At 39.6% G+C, this 23,937-nt stretch overlaps 1 long non-coding RNA gene across 2 annotated transcripts; it reads right to left on the reverse strand.

The window, feature by feature from the left end:
* Positions 1 to 324: 324 nt before the first annotated feature.
* On the reverse strand, positions 325 to 20,202 carry LOC132022755 (uncharacterized). Of its 2 annotated transcripts, none has more exons than XR_009405693.1 (2): positions 19,990 to 20,202; positions 325 to 830 (listed from the first exon to the last, which is right to left on the reverse strand). It is a non-coding gene; the product is annotated as an uncharacterized LOC132022755 (long non-coding RNA). The 2 variants fall into 2 exon arrangements; XR_009405692.1 differs by having other exon boundaries at positions 325 to 975.
* Positions 20,203 to 23,937: the final 3,735 nt, after the last annotated feature.

Consider the following 23,937-nt stretch of genomic DNA (forward strand, 5'->3'; position numbering starts at 1 on the left):
TTCCATAGTTTGGCTATTGTGGACATTGCTGCTATAAACATTCGGGTGCATGTGTCCCTTTGGATCACTACATTTGTAGGAAATGTATTTTTTTAATGAGATATATCCATGAAGCTGTTTATGTTTCTGGGGATGATTATCACTAATTACATGAAAGAAAGAGGATTTGGTATCAATTCTATTCCTTTTGTTTGTTTATCCATCTTTATAGATATTAAATGCTTAGACAATTTGTCCACAGAAATAAGTATATAGAAATGGAAGCTTCATTTTTAACCATTGTTACTCAAGTTATTATTACAACTGAATTATCACACAATCATCTAGCATAATAAAATATTTTTAATGTTTTGATTATCTTTTTATTTGGTGCCCTGGAAGTTTTTCATGTGAGTGCAATACACCATAATAAGATTCTCAATGGGCAAAAGATTTTTTTTTTTCACTTTTCATGGGAAACAGGAGACTATGACATAAAAAGGAGAAATTCCAGGAGACTTCTCAGTTAAAAAAATATTAGAAGAATTCATATGGTAATTGATGATCCAAAACCAAATTAGTTTATGTATCTTTTGGGAAAATATTTATAAATCCTCAGAGGTATAGATGCTTCAGGTTAAAGACCACTGGCTTCGAGGATCAGATAACCCTCCACTTAACTTTGGAGGCTAATAATAGCCTTGGTTTCCTTCCAACCTGCTGACATCCCAAGGTGGGGAGAAAAGCCTTCTGGGTGGGTGTTGCTCAAACTTCTTCTGCCTTTCTTCAGGCTGAAGGATTTCCCACCATGATTCTTCAAACCATGCATCAGTGCAGAAAGAGGTCCTCTGCTGGGAATTGAATACCAGGAAGGGAACGGTGAAATGAGGTCAGGTGGAATGAGAATGGATTGCATCACTTGATCTTGGAGGTCAAGGAAAGCTTTGTTGAAAAAGTGACACATGATCTGAGATGTAACAGATGAACAGAAGTCAACTGGGCCATGAGAGGAAGTGAGAGAGGGAGAACATTTTAAGCAAATCCATGCATGGAAATGAACCGTGGAAGGAAAGATCATGAGGGGTCTTGTAAATTAGGGGGAAGAGGGCATATTTTCTTCTCAGTGCAATGGAAAACCATCAAATAGTTTTTTTTTTTAATTTTTTTAAATCTAAGTATAGTTGACACACAGTGTTATATTAGTTTAAGGCATAAAATGTAGTGATTCCACAACTGTGTGTAATATGTTCTGTTCACCACAAAGGTAGCCACCATTAGTCCCTACACAATGCTAATACAATGCCACTGAGTACGGTCACCCATGCTCTGCCTTTTATTCCCATGACTCATTCATTCCGTAACTGGAGGCCTGTATTTCCCACTCCTCTGCCCTCATTTTGTTCATCTCTCTGCCTCTTTCCCCCTTCTGGCAACCGTGAGTTCATTCTCTGTATTTATAGGTCTGATTCTGTTTTTTGTTTGTCTACTCGTTTGCTTTGTGTTTTAGATTCCACATATGAGTGAAATCCTGCGGTATTTGTCTCTCTTGGTCTGACTTACTTAGTGGAGTACTCTCTCTGTCCACCCATGTTGTCACACATGGCAAGATTCATCCTTTTTATGACTGTAATATTCGTGTGTGTGTGTGTGTGTGTGTGTGTGTGTGTGTGTGTACGCATGCACCACATCTTTATCCATTTATCTATCCATAGATACTTAGATCACTTCCATATCTTGGCTATTGTAAATATTGCTGCAATAAATATAGGGGTGTGTATTGAATGGTTTTAAAGGAGGGACTGACATGATCAGATTTTTCATTTCACTATGGTCACTCTGGAAACTACTAGTGGCCAAGCCCCATAAGGAAGCACAAATCCAGAAAGGAGGTAGACTGGCCAGTCCAGAGCAAAAAAGGACTTTCTCCTCCTCCATTCTAGACAGCAGACCTTGTTTTATGCAACCTAAGCTCATTGCTTAACTCTTTGCAATACCTTCACACTGAACCCCAACCCTTGTCTCCTTCTATCTATGTATCCTTTAGTCACTTCTCCACAAACCTGTCTGTGAACATATATTTTCTTTTCTGGTCCCAGAATAGGACTTCACTCATACCTGAGCCCTGAGGGTATTCCAAGTCTGGAGATGACAGCATGGCTCTCCTTCCTCTTTCACTCTGGCCACAGACATGCAGCCAGCTGCTGGGGCTTCTACAGATTGATTCCCAAAGCCTACTGGCTCCTCATCTATTGCTGGCGTATGCATGGGTATCTGAGAAAAACACTTTTTATAAATTCCTAAGCTATGAAACATTTATAATTGGAAATTAAGATTCTGAAGGTGTCATACAGACCTCCATCTCCATATCTTTATCTTTATTTTTTTAAAGATTTTATTTATTTATTTGACAGAGAGAAATCACAAGTACACTGAGAGGCAGGCAGAGAGAGAGAGAGAGGGGGAAGCAGGCTCCCTGCTGAGCAGAGAGCCCGATTCGGGACTCAATCCCAGGACCCTGAGATCATGACCTGAGCCGAAGGCAGCAGCTTAACCCACTGAGCCACCCAGGCGCCCCATATCTTTATCTTTATTCCCCTCTTTCTCTATCACTTTACACACACACACACACACACACAGCCCAGAAGTGGATTTCTGTCTCCATAAGAGATAGATAAAAATGATCAAACACCCATTGTACACCCAGAGCTCTGTGAAAATCCCACAACTTCCTTAGAGACCTCTGGGCTACCATTCCCACTGAACTCCAGTTTGGGGTACCCCCACTCTTTAGGGTTATACCCCACTCATTCTGCTCCTACCCACGCAACAATTTTAAATTTGCATATAATTAGATTAGTGCAAAGTGTATGGGTATATAAATCCTTGCTGATAATTCTAGGAAGATTCAGGGATTTGCATGATAGCAACACAAACAGCTTCAAATTGATTTTGAAAGTTCCTGAAGTCAAGTTCCTGAAAATTACTAAAATTCTAAAACCTAAACATCAGGCTCCTATCTTATTCCTTATTGTTTGACATACTTCTTGTCTTGACAGATTTCTTTCCTTGTTCTCTTTTCCCAAACCAAATTATTGATCTGTTCCTTTCTTTGATGATTATTATGCCTGATGATATACAAATTTGGGTCTCATCTTTTCCAGATGCCCTTCTTTCCTTTTAACAGCTGGTGTGAGCTGTTAAAATAATAAATATTTCAACCCATTACATATATGATCATATAGTCAATATGGTACATATGATATACTTCATAATGTAATGTAAGACAACATAATATCTTGGATACATAACCATATTATATCCACAATGAGTGATTTACAGCTCCAAGAAACAATGTACATTAATAAAAAATAATTGTGAAACATGTATTTGACTATTAAAAACTCCTTTTGGGGGGCACCTGGGTGGCTCAGTGGGTTAAAGCCTCTGCCTTTGGCTCAGGTCATGGTCCCAGGGTCCTGGGATCGAGCCCCACGTCAAGCTCTCTACTCAGCGGGGAGCCTGCTTCCTCCTTTCTCTCTGCCTGCCTCTCTGCCTACTTGTCATCTCTGTCAAATAAATAAATAAATAAAATCTTTAAAAAAAAACTCCTTTTGGATAGAATGATGTTCTGGGTTAAATTGTTTTAATGTTTTATAATATATGATGAGAAAAATGCCAGATTCATGGAATATGGATTGGTATTAAATAGCAAAATAATATATTGTAGAGTAAGTCTGGGATGTCTGGTTTTGGGGGAAGAAATGTGATTTGTTTTCTTTCCTGTAAACTTCCTCAAGTCCTTATTATGTCACATGAGGACGTTTACAAATATCTTGATATGATATACAAAATTTTCCAAACACATCTGACCACAGAACACTTTTATCCAAAGCACATTGCTCCCTAGAGTTCTGTAGAACACTCCTCAGAAAACACAGTAACTGGAGAATTGCTCAAATTGTATCTACTTCTTAATGCCCTGGGATTCCCAGCCCCCACCCTAAACCTGTTAGCAAACCCCCTTTCTAGGCAAGAACACCCATCATTCTCCCTTCTACCTTCAAGTCATCCTTTCTGGCTACTTCCGGGGCAAAAACGTTTGGTCCAAATTCCAGTGATTTAGATTGATAATCTCTGTGTATTAAAAGCCCGTTCAAAACATGAAGTAGACTCAGCAAATAACTTTCTAGAGAAAATTGAATTGAATTGGATAATTTGAGCTCCTTATGAGTAGGACCCAGATCTTTGTGGCCCCCTTATGGTAAGCACTTAGTAAACAGCTGTGAAATGAATGAATAGTATTAACACAGAAATGTCTACCCTTTCCCTAGAACAGAAAATAAGACATTGCATGCGTTTACATAATGTTGTTTGGGGATTGACCTTACAGTATTTAATGCAAATTTTCATTGGTGATCCCAGGCTCCACGCACCATCAAACCAGTCTTGGCATCTGTCAACATCACAGCCTTGAAGGACATCATTCCGGTACTCCCACATCTTTCTGATTTCTTAGAAGTTACTTTGCCTTTGACCTGTTTACACCCTGTCCAAGTTCTAGGTAAATGATTCAGGATATTCCTTCTCCATTTTTTTTTTCACAAGTTCTTGGTCAACTAGGATGAGGAGTTTGAGAGCTGAACTGAGGAAGTAAAAATGTAACTTGGACGTCTGAAGAAAACCACTCAAGTTTCTAAATGCATTGACTTTCTCGAGTTACAGTAAAAAGGGAGAAAAACACATCTTGGAAACTGCTGTGGGTGCACATTTGTACTTTGGAGCCCTCCACCCCAAGAAAGTCATGCAATGCACTTCCCAGAAGAGTGAAAACAGAGCAATAAGAAAGGGGTCTTCCTGGGCCAAAGCCGAGTGCCGTCTCTTAGCTATTCAGTTGGATGAGTTTCTTCTCTAGTCTGCTTAAAAAGACATTTCATTCTTGAATAGAAATTGTCTAGATAGGGACCCTCTGCCATGACTGTTCAGTATCTGGTCTTGGGGCAGAACTGGGGATCACTATCACTTTGCCAAATAGGTGTCTCTGGAGACATCCTCATCTTTTCCAGCTGGATCTTACCACCTTCTCTCCAAAGCTGAGCCAAGCTTAGTCTTCTAATCGTTTTCCCTCTCCTTGGCCATCTTTGGACAACTGTTGGTAGCCATGTTCATGTGAAGTTGCAGGAGGAAGAAAATGTAAGTATTTCCCTGAGGACCTCAGATATGCTTTCTACCAAGAAGATGACCATTGAGACTTGGGCCTCCACTTCAGATTCTGTAAATGTTGGGTTCTTTCCCCTCTATCTCTGTCCGAGAAGCAGAATATACAAGAAAACAAAATTTGGTCAAACAGACCTTAGTTCAATGCAGGTTCCACTGTTTCCCAGGAGACACTAGAATGTTCCAGATACAGTGGCCAGTGATGTTTACAAAGATGAGTAAGACAAAGCTCTGATCTAAACCGTTTCCAGTCTAGTGGGAAATGAAGGGATATGGGAAGATGTTTTATGATAAGAATGTTTCGAGGAAGACTTCAATCTAGATTAACTTCATCTGTGATACTCAGGAGATCTAGACAGAGATGGGAATGTTTTAAGTGGGTTTGAAGTATAAGTAAGGGTTTTAATAAGACGGCTATATTTTTCTACAAGAACAAAATCCTCTAAATATAAATGGAAAACACAATAAAAGTTTATTCCCTGCAGAGTTTACTTCTCCACAGAGTAATCTAGGTTCCCAGACTACATGATTTCATTGGTTCTACTGTTCCCTAGGACCTCAAAACCCTTCCTCTGCACTGTCACTGGATCCTCTCCCTCTTTATGATGAAGACACAGTCTTTCAAGCTCTGCCTCTCAAGCCTCTATGTACAATGAAGACACAGACCTCTCAAGAGGCTTTAGGGCCCAATCAAAAATTACCTCACCTCACTGCTATCCACTTTATACACTAGACAGAAAGTCATGGTGCCACTTAACTGCAAAGGAAGCTGGGAAATGTAGTTCTCCTGTATGCCCAGGGGAGTGAAAAAATGAGTCTGGTTAATTCATAGTACTGAGAGTGCCAGAATAGGAGAAGGGAGAGATCTTTCGTGGAAAAGGAATGGGGATTTAGCTCTGGCAATATCAGGTGGGTCACTCAATAGGAGCACTAAATGGAACTTTTTTTTTTTAAGAAAAGTGTATTTGGAAACCACTCAGGAAAATTAAAGGCAGAACTTTGAGATTTTAAGCAATAGGGTTGAGAAAGAGTAAAATGACATGGCGATTCACAGACCTGTACCCCTGGGGCTAATAATATATTACATATTAATAAAAAAAAAAAGTGAAGAGTAAAATGAGAGTTGGTCTGCCATCAGATGGGACACAATATCCAACAGGGGTCAGCTCTGCCCAAACCAACTGAGCCATCCAGGCAGCCTCAGCTCTGCCCTAAAAAATATACACATTTGTCCTCCATTCCCTGCACAAAGGGGAAGTCCCCAGAAAGCTCCCACAAGGAGGATTTGAGATATTTAAAAACATGAACTTTTCCCTTTTCCTTTCATATGTATAGACAGACCCCAATGCCAGAGACCCAAAGACCTTCAAGTAGACCCATACCCCTCAGGGCAGTGACTTTCAGTCCTGCCCTGAATCCCAGGCAAACTTCCCACACTATTGTGAACTAAAGTGTCCAGCCCATGAGTCAAAGATACAGGTAGTTACCAGGTGGGTCCAAGATATTGGATTCAGAGAAGAGAACTTTGAAAAACAATGGAAGTGTGGTTTGAGATATAGTTCAGGGGCCCGCACAGGAGAATTCTAAAAGACGACGACCTTGGCAACCAGAGTTGATGCCTACTGTCTTCTCACCCATCTTTGGCAGGTTTTGAGATCAGATATGCTAACGGACTCTAACTTCCAAACAATCAGTCCAAGAGAATGTATTTTTTAAAAATTTAAATGATTTTTGACCTTAATTTGTCTTGATAAATTATTATAAAAGCCATAAAATTTCATGTAATCCAAAACAATTTGAAGTTACCTAAAATCTCACCACTTAAAAATTGAGCATTAAATGAACATTTTCCTAGACACCTCTCTCTCTCTCTCTTTTTATAAGATTTTATTTGTTCCAGAGACAGAGAGTGTGAGCAGAGGGAGGAGAAGATGGGATGTGGGGGAAGAATCTCAAGCCAACTCCACATTAAGCATGGAGCCCAATGTAGGGCTCCATTTCATGATCCTGAGATCATGACCTGAGCTGAAACCAAGAGTTGGATGCTTAACTGATTGAGCCACCCATGTACCTCCTAGACTTCTCTTTATATGTAAAGGTAAATGGATGGTTGGATGGATGGAAGGAAAAGGGGGGGGGGAGAATAAGAATATATTATAATGGGGGCATCTGGTGGCTCAGTCAGTTAAGTGTCTACCTTCAGCTCAGGTCATGATCTTGGAGTCCTGGGATTGAGACCCATGTCAGGCTCCCTGCTCAGCAGGGAGAAGCATCTCCCTCTCCTTCTAACCCTCCTCCCCAGTTGTGCTCTCTCTCTCTGTCTCAAATAAATAAATAAAATATTTTTTAAAAGAGCATATTATAATGGAACTATATGTCCCAGTGCAGTATTTTTATACTTTAAAAAAAAGCAATGATATTTATTGATAATTCAAAACGCATACACACACACACACACACACACACACACACACACACCTTCAAAGAAACTGTTTACAGCTCATCCCTCATGGTGATAGGAATTCCTTCACCTAAGGAAGTCTCCTTAGCCACTGAAGCCACCATGCTATTCATCACTCCTCAACCTTTCTTAATTTCTTCATTGACCAAACATTTATTGAAGACCTATCATGAGCCAGGCGTTAGGCCAGTGTAGGGAAAAAGCAGTGAGCAAGACCAACACAATCCCCATCCTCATGGAATGCGGGTGCAGAAGAGTATTTCTCGGAGTAGGGTTCAACATCTTAGGGCATCTGGTTTCATGGCATAGTGTGAGATCCAGGAACCTGCATTTTCAACAGCTGTCCCGATGATTTGGATGTATACCTCAGTTTAAAACCACCCTGCTAGTAGGGCATTGCCCAAAAAAGGCATGACGTACACATGACGGCCCCAAGACAGTAATCCAGGTCAAGAGAAGGCAATGGGTCTGGCTGATGGAGCTACACATTTTGGACAAACCCATGGTGTGATTATGGGTCTCACTTAACTTATGGGCAGATCTAAGTTACCACTGAAATGAGGAGTTTTTTGTTGGTTTTTTTTTTTTCCTCACAGAAAGCAGCCTCTTTGAGGATAGTGGACTTTGGCAAATATTTAAGAAGGTTACGTCCTTTGCATAACCTGGTGGACACATTTTCAAGAATTTTGATGCAGGAACGTTAACCCCAATTCTATGAATATCTGCCACCCATGACTTCTTTGTTCCCTGACAAATGTCATGAGGACTTAGAATCTTTAGACAAAGATTCCCAGAGGACAAAACAGTGAATGCTTAAGGATGAGAGTCAACTTCCTGCTAAAAACTGAGTGTCCCCCTTGAAAAAGGCAACTAAAAAGGCAACTTTCTCCTTTGCTATTTGGCTGAAAGTTTCAGATCTACACTCTAGGTGCGAGAGAGGTTATTACACAATAGGGACCCTGAGACCAGGCGAAGAAAGATCTAAGGAAGAGGAAGCTGTGCTTTCCACATTTAAATGACACTACCTAGCAAATGACAGGCAACCAGGTGGGAATCTGCTCACAGGATTCATGCAATTATGTAAATTGAATGAATACACTATTTAGAAAATATATAATATTCAGATGGCAACATTCAATTTTTAATCACCCTCCAGCCCTTTAAAGATACGGTTTGCTAAAAACTAATTATAAATATTATTTTACAAAATGCTGAAGCCATGGGGGTCTGCTTAAACCTCTATTACATAATAACATTTATTATTTCAATGAGTGAGTGAATAAATGTTTGAGAAAATAAAATTAAAAGACTGGAAATTGGCTTTTAAAAATCTCTGAAATGTTAAAATAATTATCACAAACCCAAGGCCTTTCTCCATGCTAGCCTATAATCTTTGTGTATACATATTACAGCGAGATTTAGTGTCTCATTTTTTTTAAACCGATATTAGGTTAGGCAGAAGAAAAGTTTAGTGGGTTTAGACTCTAGGAAAACAAATAGTAATTGCCACAAGGGAGGTTTAACTGATAGCTCGATAATGAGGAAAAAAGAAAAAAAAATGAAAAAACAACAACAACAATACAGTTTTAAAATTCTAAAATCGCAGGTTTCTGGTGACATTCCATATAGGGACGAGTAGCCCTATATGCACAATACAGAGCAATAATTGATATTCATACAAATGACTTCAGGTTATCAAGAAGGTTTAGGGATCCATCCATCTATTCCAACTCAAAAGATGGGGAGGTTATCTGATACACTTAACATTTCCTTCATGGTTAGTTGTTAAAGTTTTGGTATTTTATGGGTTTGGCTTCCATCATGGGTAAAATTCACTTGGTCAGAAAGCCTGCTGCTTCAATGACTAGAGTTGCCAGATTTAGCAAATGAAAGTACAGGGTGTGCAGTTACATTTGAATTTCAGATAAACAATGAAACACTTTTTGGTATAAATTTATACTGCATCCAATATTGGGGACATACTTATGTCCCATGCAATATTTGGGACACACAAAGGAAAAAAAAGTTGTTTACTCAAAATTTAAATTGAATCGGGTATCCTGTGTTTTATCTGGCAACCCTACCAATGACTCAAAAGGAACCTGGTGATGCATCTCAGGGGTAGTACATTCTGGAATGGTTGCACTTGAGAAAGCCTGGCTGATTCTACAAGTCAGTTCGATCCAGCTTTTCAGAAGGAATCTGTAAACTTTAGGACAAAATAACTTCTTAGGATAATAAGCTTCCTCTGAAAGTCTCAGGTCAAGTGAGATCAAGGCTTGAGACACACCTGCAGGCAGTTTGCAAATAGAGTACGTTCTAGGGAAGTAGGTTTTAAGAAGTTAGTTCACTCCCTAAGGCCCCTGGTAAATTCACCTCCACAGAACTGAGCTCTGTGGTGAAGGAGTTGGGTTGTACTGAAGGGAGCTGTGGGAAAAGGGGTCATGAGCTCGTTTCTAAAGCTGCTACAGAATATTGAGAATCCTCAGTCCTCTGTTTCCCTCCTCTGGGTCTACCACTCCTACACTTCTCCCTTCTCCAGAACTTCTCATCTTAGCCCTATTTCTGTGTTTCTGTAATGGTCTGTATTGTTCTCCGCGATATTGTGATTTATAATAAAAGATCCATATTTGGTCTTCACCCCCATTTCTGACACAGAGCTCCTAAGACCCTTGGAATTTCCTAAGTGATGAGAGCGATAAAGGTGTCTTATGTTAATAAGGTGACTTTCGGACCTCATGGAAGGATGAGGACTGGTTGCCAGGAGAACCATCCAGGTGACTGGAGGAATGGAACTTTCAGTCCCACCCCCAGACCTCCTGGGTGGGGAGGGGAGCTGCAGGTTGAGCCGATCACTAATGGCCAATGATTTAATCCACTGTGCCTACATAATGAAGCTTCCCTAAAAACCCAAAGGACAAGGTTGGGAGAGCTTCGGGGCTGGGTGAACACATGGAGGTGTTGGGAGAGCGGTGCTCCTGGGGAGGGTACAGAAGCCCGGTGCCTCTTCCCTGTACCACACACACAAATACACACACACACACACACACACACACAGAATCGGGTCCAGAACCCCAAAAGCTTCTCTCCCTAGGTTCAATAAAGGATGGGGAATGTATCTTTTTAACTTTATCTTCCCAGGGATTGAACACATAATATGTGTTTGCCTGGATGGAAGAGAGGTCCGATGGAAGGACAATACCATTGAAAATATTCCATTGAGTTCCTGGAGAGGAAAAAATTAGCTCTTTTTCTTGTACAAGAACAAACCTAGTCCCTTTATTCATATCAGCCCCAAACTGAAAAAGTCCCTGTGTCCTCATTATTGGTAAACACACTGGTGTATTAACCCAATGGAATCCTGCTTCACGATCAAAAGTAATAAACCACTAAGGCACACAATCCAAAATATTATGGCAAGGGATAGAAACCATACAAAGAGTACATAACGTATGATTCCATTTTTGAGGCAATCCAAACAGACAAAACTAACTTAGGGCAGAAAAATACAGGAACAAAGTTTGGGAGGTGGAAGGAGCGGGGATTGATTGGAAAGGGTCACCAGAACTTTCTGGGAGATGAGGGTGTTCTGCCCCCTTGATAGTTACTTAGATTGCCTACAGGCATAAGTCTTTGTCAAAACTCAATCAATGTGCATTCAAGATTTGTATGTTTCATTGTAAGTAAATTTTACCTTATAAGAAGAAATACCTGTAAACATATCAAAATCTGGTTATGTGCAAATGTATTTAGGGCGAGTGTAGTGATAGCTGCAATTTGCTTTGAAATGCATCCAAAAAGCCAAATGGATTGATGGCTGGATAGAGGAATACCCAGATGGAAGACGAAGCAGGCACAGTAAAATATTAATGACAGAATCCAAGCAGTGAGCCTATAGGTGTTCCCCAGAAAATCCTGTCAATTTTGCTATCGTTCTGAAATTTTTCTCAATCAAATGTTGACATAAAAAGAAACTTCTGATTCACATCATGGTCCAACTGTGTCACTCGAGAAAGAATTCTGAAGTTCTTGGGATAGTTGAGAAGCTTTCTTTGGGGGAGCAGTTACCTCCGAGGCATTCTGGGGGACTGGTCCCTCTCTGACAAGCCGGACTGGGTACAACTGGTGAGAATTATACTCTTGTTATCTTCCATCACCTTGTCCATTCCTGCACTTTCTCCCCTGAAAACCCTGCCTTTTCAATTCAAAATAGGAAGAGCCCCAGTACTTTCTCCCTTTCCTCTTGCACCAGCCTCCTCATGGGTCTTTGACTTTTAACCCTTTAGTGTCTGGCTGAAGGAGCCGGTGTCAGCCTCATTAAGAGTTGATCAGAGACACCAGACTCCCAGGGTTCACCGGACCTTGGCGGCTCCCTCCTGCAGAAGCGGTGGCCTGAGCACCGCTCTCAGGACACATTTCTGCAGCTGCTAAAGAAGAGCATTTACTGCGGTGAAATTTAGGCCCAAGGGGAACTCGAACATCATGCCCAGGATTAAAAGCGACATGCGACCCAGGATTAAAAAGCTGGCTTCCAGAGAAAGAAGCAAGCTGATGCTTTCGAGTCCGTCAGATTCAGAAAAACTGCCTGTGGAATTCGATCTGTGAAAGGTCCGGAGACTTCTCTGTGTGATCAGTCAAAAAAAGAAAGAGGGAGAGAGATGAGGATAAGGAATCCCTTTTAATAACAAAACAAAGCAAAGCAAAATGTCACAGATGCCCTTTAAAGTGAAGAGAGGAGGGATCCGTCCTGTCCTGTTCGGTTGGAAATGTCTGTGACTTTGTGTCACCTCCTGGCTTTAGGATGTGGGAGATACATCATAGCTGAAAGCCTCACTCTTCAACTGCAGGGTCTCCCCAGCCAGGAAGCTGCGGGAATCCAGGACCTATGATGCTGGATATTCCAACCTTTGTGTCAGGAAGTCTGGGTCCAGTGACCTTCTACTTAGAAACAGACACAAACTCTACCCACTGAAATAAGGTAGGAAAATGTGTTCCCCATCACCGAAAGTATTCAAACTGACACTGGACCAGATAGGAGGGATCACTAACGACAGTTAAAAGATAGAGTGGTTTTATGGGCTGAGTTATGTCCCCCACTCCTGTGTCCTGTTGAATTGCCAACCCCCAATATCTCATAACAGAATGGTATTCGGGAATAATCTTTAAGGAAGTACTTACATTAAGTGATGGCATTAGTGTGAGGTTCTAATCCAATATGACTGGTATCCTTACATGAAAAGTGGGAGACACCAGGGCCACATGCACAGACAGATGACCAATGAACAAGTAAGAGGGCCGCCACCTGCACACCAAGGAGAAGGGCCTCAGAGGAAACCAACTGTGCTGGCACCTTGATCTTGGACTTCCAGGCTCCAGAGCGATGAGAAAAAAAATTTCAGTTATCTAAGCCCCCTAGTCTGGAATATTTTGTTATGGAAGCTTGAACAAGCTAAGGGTAGATGGTTTTCCAACTTCCATCTTTGCATGTAAGCTAGGTGATGGCAAGATCATTGACTTGTTCACTAGAAGATTCCAAACACCTGCCATAGTCCTTGATGGAGAGTAGGCCTTGTGTAAATAACTGTTGAGTGAATGAATTTTATTAGATTTTCTGAAGAGTTCTGTGTTGATTGGAAGTCCACAGCCAAGCACAGTGTCTTTTAAGCTTACTCGTTGGACCTTGCTATAGTTTTATTACATTTACTATATATAGCATGTTGCATTTCTCTGGTTTGATTTTAGAAAATGTGGGACATACAGGCATTAAAAGAAAAAATAAGTCTTCTGAAATTCCAACCCTAAGATGTAACTATTGTGAACATTTGGATCACTTTTGTCATTCCTAAAAATATACACATACATAAGTTTAAGACAAATTGTAAATACAATGTTTTTTCTTCTTTTCACAGAAGGTTGTAATATATTTTCCTATCACATTACATATTTTCTCATATAGGATCTGTCAGGTATGCATATTTATTCTATGTGAGAATGGAATATTGTTTAATCATCTAAAAATTGAGTTAAGTACAACAGAAAAAATGAAATAAATTTACAAGTTCAAAAAATGTTAATTTTTAAAATTGCATTTAGGGAAGTTACGTATTTTCCCATTTTTTTTTTAAAGATTTTAAAATCTTGAGTCCTGGGACTCAATCCCAGGACCCTGAGATCATGACCTGAGCAGAAGGCAGGCAGCGGCTTAACCCACTGAGTCACCCAGGTGCCCCGATTTTCCCATGTTTTAATTGACTATTTGAACAGTCCCTCCTTTATTTTATTTTATGACTTTTCTATTGTTTTATGTCTAGAAAAAATTTCCCCATCTCTGAAACAGTTAATTAATCACTTCCATTTTCTTTGGGGACATTTCCATTACCAAACCAATACATGCTCATGATACAAATTTTGAAAATACATAAGAGTTAGAAGAATAAAAAAGTCATCTCTAATACTCTGACCTTCTATTGTTTTCTTTTCCATCAATTTTCAATGTATTTTTTTACATGTTTGTTATCATATCGTACCTATAAAATTTTATATGCTAATTTAAAATTTATCTATATGATTTAAAGAACATCTGATCACTGTATAAAATCTAAAGACTACACAGCATTACTTGGAGAAAATGAAAACAAGTAAATCTGATCCCCCAGGCAGAACCACTGTTAACATTTAGTATACAACATCTCCTTCTAGTTTGTTATATATTTTTTTACACAATTGCAGATGTGCACTATGCACAAAATTGCCCTGATTTTGTTTTTTCATCTAAAATTAATACATACTCATGGTAGAAAACTGTGTATCCAAATGCATAAAATAGAAAATTAAAATTATGAATAATGGTGCCATTCAAAAGAATCATCATTAATAACTTTGCATATTACCTTATAGAATAATATTCACATGTGTTCTTTGAAAGTAACAAAAGAATATACATATAAATCATGTATATTTATATGTGATACATTTAAGACAAGATTCATAGGTTTTCTACATAAGATTGTAAGCTTAATAATTAGTATAAACTAATCAAGTCCTTTGAGGTTTGTTGTTTTCATCTGTATTTTTAAAGTTCTCAACTTTGACCTCCACGTTACTGACTTGATTTTCTGCAGAGAAGTTCTACCCTCTACTCTCTCCAATGATGATTTTAATTATCTTTTTGCAAATTCTCTTCCTATGTAAACCAGCTCATCACCATTTTTTTTCCATTTCTATTTCACGTTTTTATTTTTTTTTCCATTTCTCTCTCATGGTTTTCTGCTCATCATTCAGGATTTATATGAGAACTTTGGAGTTTTTTATGATATTTTCTCCGGTTTACTTATTCTTGTTGTTTCTTAATTGAACTTTTAAAATTTTTGATCATTGTAGTTCATATGTAGTTTTAAGAAATAACGCAGAGATCCCATATGCCATTTCCAGGTTCCCTCAATGGTAACATCTTGTAAAACTATAGTCCAGTATCACAACCAGGATACTGACATTGATACAGTCAAGATACAGAACTGTTCTGTACCCTTCTTGCTGCTTATACTCATACTTATCATGGTCACCCTCTCTTTGCTTCCCTTTGTCCCTGACCCTTCAGCCATTAATCTGTTCTGCATTTCTATAATTCTATCATTATAAGAATGTTATATAAATGAGACAATGTGTTATACAACTTTCGGAGGTTCGTTTTTTCACACAACATGATTTCCTGGACAGTCAACCAAATAGTTTTGTGTTTTTACATTTTGAGACATTTACATAAATGACACAAAATTTTGGTGAACACACCTTCCTGTGGTTCCCATAATCATCAATGCCTGGCATTCACACATTCGTGTCATTTTTCTTGTACATGAGACCTGCACCTTGCTTCTAACCCATGAAATGAGGTGAAAAATGATGCAATATCTGTGGTCATGTTTATGGGATTATGTAAGATTGTGACACCATCTTGTTAGAGTCTCTTTATCTCTTGCTTTTTTTTTTTTAAGATTTTATTTATTTATTTGAGAATGAGAGAGAGAGACAGAGACAGAGACAGAGATCATGAGCAGGGGGAAGGGCAGAGGGAGAAGGAGAACCAGAATCCGTGCTGAGCACAGAGCCCCACACAGGGTTTGATCCCAGAACCCTGAGATCATGACCTGAGCTGAAACCAAGAGTCTGATATTTAACCAACTGAGCCCCCCAGATGGCCTATCCCTTGCTTTAAAGAAGCAATCTGCCACAGAGCAGGTGGCTGTATTTGGAAGTCCATGTGGCAAGCCATATTAGATGGCCTCTCAGAGTTAAGGATGACCTGACAAAATTGAAACCTTCCATTCTACAGCCACAAGGAAATGGATTCTACAAAATGCTAAGGGAGTTTGGAAGTAAATCCTTCACTGGTAGAGCTTCTGATGAGACCACAGCACTCACTGAGACTAGGAATGTACCTTGGTGACATACTGAACCCAGGTAAGCCATGCCAACTTCTGGCCTCCAGATCCTGTGTGACAAAAACTGTGTATTACTTCAAGCCCTGAGTTTGTGGTAGAATGAATACCATAATATATTGCAACTCATCTTTTTTCACTCAACATTGTTTTTAAGATTTGATATATTGTACTATATATATATTGATATATACAGTATATATATATACAGTATTATATTGTATATACTGTATATAATTGTATATACAATATATATTGTATATATATTAATATATTGTACTGCTTTATAGAATTTTAACATATACAAAACCATGACTTCTCATTCCACCATTAAAAAAAGATGTATCTTCACTTCTTAGACATTAAAAAAACAAGTGCTATAGAGAATATCTTTATACTTTCTCAGTACACACACAACAGCTTCTCTAGAAAAGTGTATCTCAGAATAAAATCGCTGGGTCAAAATATATGTACATCTTTGACATTATTATGTATTGTCAATTTGCTCTCAAAATTGGTTGTGTAATTTTGGCACAGGAGAGTTCCTGATTCTCTACATCTTCACCAACACTTGGTATGATCAGACTGTCATTCTTACTAATGTAATCTTGTGAAATGACTGCTTTTTGTTCCATATCATTAATTACAGTGAGGCTAAGCTTTTCATATGTTAATTGATGGTTTGGGATGACCTATTCATGTTCTTTGCTTATTTTTCTATTGATAAGTTTTCATTTATCTTATTGGTTTATAGGAAGCTACTTTGTATTCTAGATGTTTATCTTTTGTAAACAATGAATTGACATAAAATTCTCCTACTTTATAAATGATCTTTCAAGTTTGCTTATGGCCACACACACACACACACACACAGAATTTTAAGGTCAAATACATCTCTATTTTTCTTTATACATTGTACATTTGGTATCCCGTTAAAAAGTTTTCCTTCCCTCAAAGTCATAAAGGTATTCTCCTACATGGCTTCTAAATCTTTTCAGGTTTGCTTTCATAATTGGGTCATCATACACTTAGAATTTATAGTTTCATAGTGAATATTATTCAAGCACATAAAAGAAGAAAATCCTGCCACTTGCAACAACATGGATGAACCTGGAGGACATTATGCTAAGTGAAATAAGCCAGATAGGAAAGACAAACATGTATGAGCTCACATATACATGGAACCTAAATACAGTTAGAAAACTCTTAGAAACAGAAAATAAAATGGTGGTTTCCAGAGGCAGGGAGAAATGGGGAGATGTTAGTGAAATGGTACAAACTTTCAATGATAAGATGGATAAGTTCTGGGGATTTAATATACAACACGGTGACTCTACCATTAACAATAATAATGATAATATGATAATGTATTGTATGCTCCAAATTTGCAAAGAGTGTAAATCTTAAGTGTTCTCAGCACCAAAAAGCAACACAAAACAAACAAAAACCACCCAAATGACTTTGTGAGGTGATGGATGTGTTAATTGGCTTGATTATGGTAATCATTTCACAATGTCTACATATATCAAATCATCACATTGTACACCTTAAATATACACAATTTTTATTTGTCAATCGTGCCTCAATAAAGCTGGAAACTCATGCCATCTATACAAGACATATATCCTTTGGATATCTGGCCTAAAGCTATTTTGTGTGTGCATGAGAACATAAGCTTTCCTAGAACTATTTCAACACAGCTACACAAACGTGGAGAGTCCAGTGGGGTATTGCACTCACTGAATTGTTTTACATAGCATGTCATTGATTACCCTTCAACTTATTCTAAATAGGAGGATCCAAAGTTTGCCACCATTTTATAAATGGTAAAGAAGACACGGCGTAAGTGAAAGGCATTTCAGAGTCCATTTCCCTCACTCCTTGACCATATCGGCTCATTTCTGCTCTATTTTTTCAAAAGTCTATCTTCTTCGTGACCATGCTGAATTCTCTGATGACAGGTTAATGCTGCCAAGCTAGCAACTTGAAATGAAGTAATTTTAAAACCTGCATTCTAATAATGGGAGTCGCTCACTTTTGAGCCTATAACTAATTCAAAAGCAATTGAAGCCTCCTAAGGAGAGCCTGCTGTAGTGGGAAGCAATCCCCCGGGCTCCCGAGTGAAGCCCTGAGACAGGCTAACTCCATCAGGCAAATATGCAGGCAGGCAGGCTGTCTCCTGGAAGAGAGAGCCCAAAATAGAATAGGGATAGAGTTGATCACACCACCATCAGGCTATCCGATCAACTCCCTTAAAAGTCCGTGCTCCTACAAAACAAGCTCACCCTGATGTATTGCACTGATCGCAAGTGGGACTTGTACACTGTGCATACATTTCTCACTAAACGCCAACAGAATAGCACCTTTTAAGTGTGGGGCACCTGTTATGCACTGAACACGAGAAAACGTAACTGCTCTATAGTTTTGAGCAGCACACAGTCGTTTCTTTGAACATTAACAGAATGACATCAGTGTGTTTGAGGCAGTGGTGGGTGTGCTTCTCCTATCAGTGTTGAGATGTCATAAGGGTGCACATGTAAAATAAAAATTACAACTAGACAGAAGTGTCACTGGGGTGCCTCGGTAATAACAGTCAATTAAGGGTCTGACTGTTGGTTTCCGCTCAGGTCTTGATTATAGGGTTAGAAGATCAAGCTCTGCTTTGGGCTCCACGCTCAATGCAGAATCTGCTTGAGACTGTCTCTTCTCCCTCTGGCTCTCATGGTTGTGCTCTCTCTCTCTCTCTCAAGTAAATAAATCTTTAAAATAACCAACTAATTAATTAAAGTATCACTAATAAATTGTACAAGAAGAACAGGAAAAAATAGCTCTGTCAGAGTAAATATGATGACTTACAAATAGGGGGATGCTAAATGAGATAATTCTCAACAGTTATGAAAAGTGGGAAAATACCAGCTGATTGGGGGATTTTGCTTCTCTGCAGTCTTTCATCCACATGGCGGGTTTATTACCCCCAAGAAAAGGAAGGCAGAACAGTCAATAAAACTAAAAGACAACCTCCTGAATAGGAGAAGATATTTGCAAATGGTATATCTGATAAAGGGCTAGTATCCAAAATACATAAAGAACTTACACAATTCGACACCTAAAAAAACAAATAACCCAATTAAAAATGGACAGAAGACATGAACAGACATTTCCCCAAAGAAGACATCCAGATGGCCAACAGACACATGAAAAGATGCTCAACATCACTTGTCATCAGGGATATGCAAATCAAAACTACAAAGAGATACCACTTCACACTGTCAGAACAGCTAAAATCAAAACCGCAAGAAACCACAGGTGTTGGTGACAATGTGGAGAAAAGGGAATCCTCATGCACAGTTGGTGGGAATGTAAACTGGTACAGCCACTATAGGAAATGATACGGAGTTTCCTCAAAAAATTCAAAACAGAACTACCCTGCGATCCGGTAATCACCTTACTGGGTATTTACCCAAAAAATAAAAAACGTTCATTTGAAAGGATATATGCACCCCTATGTTTATTGCAGCATTATAGCCAAATTACGGAAGCAGCCCAAGTGTCTAATAATAAATGAAAAATTTGAAAAGACGTAGTGCATATGTATGTATATACAATGGAATATTATGCAGCCATATAAATAATAAACTTTTGCCATTTGCAACAACACGGATGGAGCTAGAGAGTATAATGCTAAGTGAACTAAGGCAGAGAAAGACAAATACTATGTTTCACTCATATGTGGAATTTAAGGAAAAAAACAAATGAGCAAAGGGGGAAAAAAGAAAGAGGGAGAGGGAAACAAATCAAGAAACTGACTCTTAACTATAGAAAACAAACTGATGGTTACCAGAAGGGAAGTGGGTGAGGGAATGGGTGAAATAGGTGACAGCAATTAAAAAGGACACTTACCATGATGAGCACTGAGGAATGCAGCGAATTTCTGGAAAAAAGAAAAGGGAAGGCAGTTTCACAGCTCGGTTCCGAGTTTCAATCTAGACTTTAAAGCCCACACTGGATAGTCTTGAGAGGTAGATTTCCAAAAAGAGAAAAGGATTTTTCTCAGACTTCCCCAAACTAGATGTTTACATATCAGGAAGTAAAGCTTGGAAGGAATAAGCATGCGGTAAATCTTGGGCAAACACAGGCATAAAAATGGTGAAGGGAAATGTCTCCACACAGGAAGGGTTAAGTCATCCGTGTGCTAGATGAGGGCACAAGAAAGTAAAGAGCACAAAATGAAAGACTAACACCTCCCTCCCCACACCCTGGAGGAGGGGTAAACCGCAGTGGTCAGGAGCTGAAACACAAAGATGAGAATGTCTGATGTCATTCTCCCAACCCTACAAGGATGCATAGTGTCTCCACTATGTCCTTATACTATCTTAGGAAGGAGGCAACAGGCTGGGGCGGGGTTGGGGGAAGGAGGTGGATAATAGAACCCTGGCTGCAAGGGGTTAAGAGCACAACTGAGTCATTGACCTAAACACAGAGAGACCAGGTTTTAAACGGACGATATATCTTTGATGGGCAAGACCAAGGGCTTTTCATCAAAAGAAGTCCTGGCAATTTGAAAGCAAGAGAGTGCAGTTGTAGAGATAGTTGTAAAGGTAGTTATGTTCACTTAAAGGTAAGAAATGATGAATTTAAAAGCCAAAGTTGGATGTTGGAAGTTTTGGTGAAATAGCGGAGCTCTTTGATATTATTATGGCAAGGGACCCTTAAGGTATTTGGATACTTGACCTATCAGAACATCCCTTCCTTTATATTCCAGAACAGATGTACCGAGGATCATAAGAGTAGGTGGGAAACCCATTTCTCGGCCTTAAATCACAAACCAGAATCACATTAACCGGTGCTGGGTCAGGTGGAGAACACTTTAAGGAGATAATTAGTTCTGATTGGTTTCACATTTAACCACATCACTGGGATACAACAAAAGGTGACCAAAACACTTGGAAATTCCCAAGAGAGTGTGCATCAGTTCCCAGTGCCCAGTGCTGAATTAGTCCAGGGTCAACAGAGGCAGTGACCCTCTCTGGCTGTCACGTATGAGGCAGGGAAGGAGAAGGCTGTCACAGTGAGAACACATGTGACAAAGCAGACAATAGGGCCATAATGGAAGCTCCTGCTTCATGGAAGGGTAAGAAAGCCAAGCCCCCTCCTTAGAACTCATCTAATGCACCATGACTCCATACACCATTGTTTCCAAAGATATCCCCTGCTCTTCTGCTAACTGAATGTGTATTTCCCCCATCAAGAGGTGGAGTTCATTTCCCCTACCCCTGAGTCAGGCTGATCTTAAGATAAACTTGACACATAGAATGTCAGCGAGACAGAAACTGTGCATGAGCCCAGCCCAAGCCTCAATAAACCTCACACTTTCTGTCTTTATGCTCCTGGAACCACCATGTAGACCATCAGTCTAACCTACTAAAGGTGAAAGTCCACATACAGGTAAACCAGGTCATACCATAGTAAATAGTGAACACCAAACTCCAGACTTAAGAATGAGATCCTCGGGGTGCCTGGGTGGCTCAGTGGGTTAAGCCGCTGCCTTCGGCTCAGGTCATGATCTCAGGGTCCTGGGATCGAGTCCCGCATCGGGCTCTCTGCTCAGCAGGGAGCCTGCTTCCCTCTCTCTCTCTCTGCCTGCCTCTCCATCTACTTGTGATTTCTCTCTGTCAAATAAATAAATTTAAAAATCTTTAAAAAAAAAAAAAAAAAGAATGAGATCCTCTTGTAGACCCCAGCCCCACTGAGCCCTCAACTGAAGGCAGTCACTTGTGTGAGCCCAGTTGAAGCCAGCAGAGGAACTTCCCATACACAGAACTATGAGGAAAAAATAAGTTGTTCTTGTTTTAAGTCACTAAATTTTAAGGTGTTTTGTTGGGTAGGAATAGATAAATAAAACACATAGCCAACATGGTCTATTTCTCCTGCCGGACTGGTGCCATCAGAATCTTGGATTCTGGGGACGCCTGGGTGGCTCAGTTGGTTGGACGACTGCCTTCGGCTCAGGTCATGATCCCGGAGTCCCGGGATCGAGTCCCGTATCGGGCTCCCAGCTGCATGGGGAGTCTGCTTCTCCCTCTAACCTTCTCCGCGCTCATGCTCTCTCTCACTGTCTCTCTCTCTCAAATAAATAAATAAAATCTTAAAAAAAAAAAAAAAGAATCTTGGATTCTGGAGGGTAATAGCCCCAGCAGAGCTAGGAAGATACATGGGAGAGGATAAAGCAAAGCAGCAACCACCATCTAGGACACTGAGCAGGGACAGATTGAGGACTAACCAACTGATGCTGATCCCCTGGGTTTTGCACTGGAACAAGCTCAAGCTTCCCTTTCACTTTACTTGTTGACAAGGGCAAAGAAAGGGACACAAGCCTGGGTGTCAGGGCCTGTGGGTTCTAATTACTCACTGTGACCTTTAGATGTAGCACGTAAGCCACCTGTGCCTCAGTGTCATCACCAGCAGAATGTCCTCAACCGCCCTGCCTATTTCACAGCAAAGGATGCTGGGAGGATCCAAAGAGAAAACCACTCTGGAAACTGAAGCATGACGCAAACATGAGACATTTCTATAAATGGGATTCAATGCTATTAATTAGATCCATTGCCATTTATTGAATCCACAGCCCCCTCAGATTATTTGACGAGATAAAAGGAAACATTTTTATGGCTGGAAGTCATTACTACCATCATCTCGCAAATACATGCTTTTACAAAAAGGTGTGTCCAGCATTGAAACCCAGAGCACAAAGACCAAAGTGTCCCCGAAGGATCCCTAAGCCACAGAAAAAGAGAAAAATGCAGAGTAACATGAATCATCTCAGCCTCCTAGCCTCATTTCCAGATCTACTAAACTGGAAAACGTAGAGCACTAATTGCTGAGCTCTTGACACGTTCTAGGGGTAGAAAACAAAGAGAATTAGCCATCACTCATCATCTGCCATGGGCCAGGTTCTCTGTGAGGATAGTTTCTATGTGTACTCCTTATTATTTCTTTCAGTCATCCCATCAGATTACAGAAAAGGAAACTGACTCTCAAGGAGATAAGCACTGTTATATGGTACAAAGGAGGAAGATGATAAGATTAGAAAAGTTCCTACAGATGACAGAGAATGTGGGATAGTTTTGAAGAACAAATAAAATTTTAAGTTAAAAAAACAGTTGAGCAAACTGTGCAAGAGAAGAAACAGGCATGAAGTTTAACATGAGAAAAGAGGATTCTCCTGGAGGTATAGCTTGACGAATGCATAGCTGTATATAGCTAGCATAGGAAAATGAGATTTGAACATGGGACTGAGACTCTCTGTCAACAAGGGTTCAATCAGAAGAGCAGAGCCAATAGGATATTTATGGATTCACTACAGGAAAATTCACACAATTGTGGAAGCCAGTTAAATAGTCTCCTTAAGGTTGTTGTCTTTGCATCTGATACTGGTGCTTAAAATCCACAAGACAGTCAGGAAGAGAAGGTCAAGAGCAGGTTGGAACTTTCATAGCTCAATAATACAAGATAGCTAGGCCAGTTTAAAAATGGGTAAAGTATCTGCATAGACATTTCTCCAAATAAGATATTTTTATCTAAAATATATATATATATATTTTCAATGTAATATATATAAATAGTCAATAAGTACATGAAATGATGTTCAACAGCAGTAGCCATTAGGAGACACAAATCAAGACCACAGTGAGAGACCCCTTCACAAACACTATGATAACTACAATCAAAAAGATAATAATAAATGGTGGCAATGAGGTAGAGAATTTAGAATCCTCATGAATTGCTGCTGGGATTGTAAACTGGATAGTTCAAGTCCCTCCCTCCAAATGAGTTACCATATGACCCAGC

The sequence above is a fragment of the Mustela nigripes genome, chromosome 7 (genome assembly GCF_022355385.1).
Source record: "Mustela nigripes isolate SB6536 chromosome 7, MUSNIG.SB6536, whole genome shotgun sequence".
NCBI lineage: Eukaryota > Metazoa > Chordata > Mammalia > Carnivora > Mustelidae > Mustela > Mustela nigripes.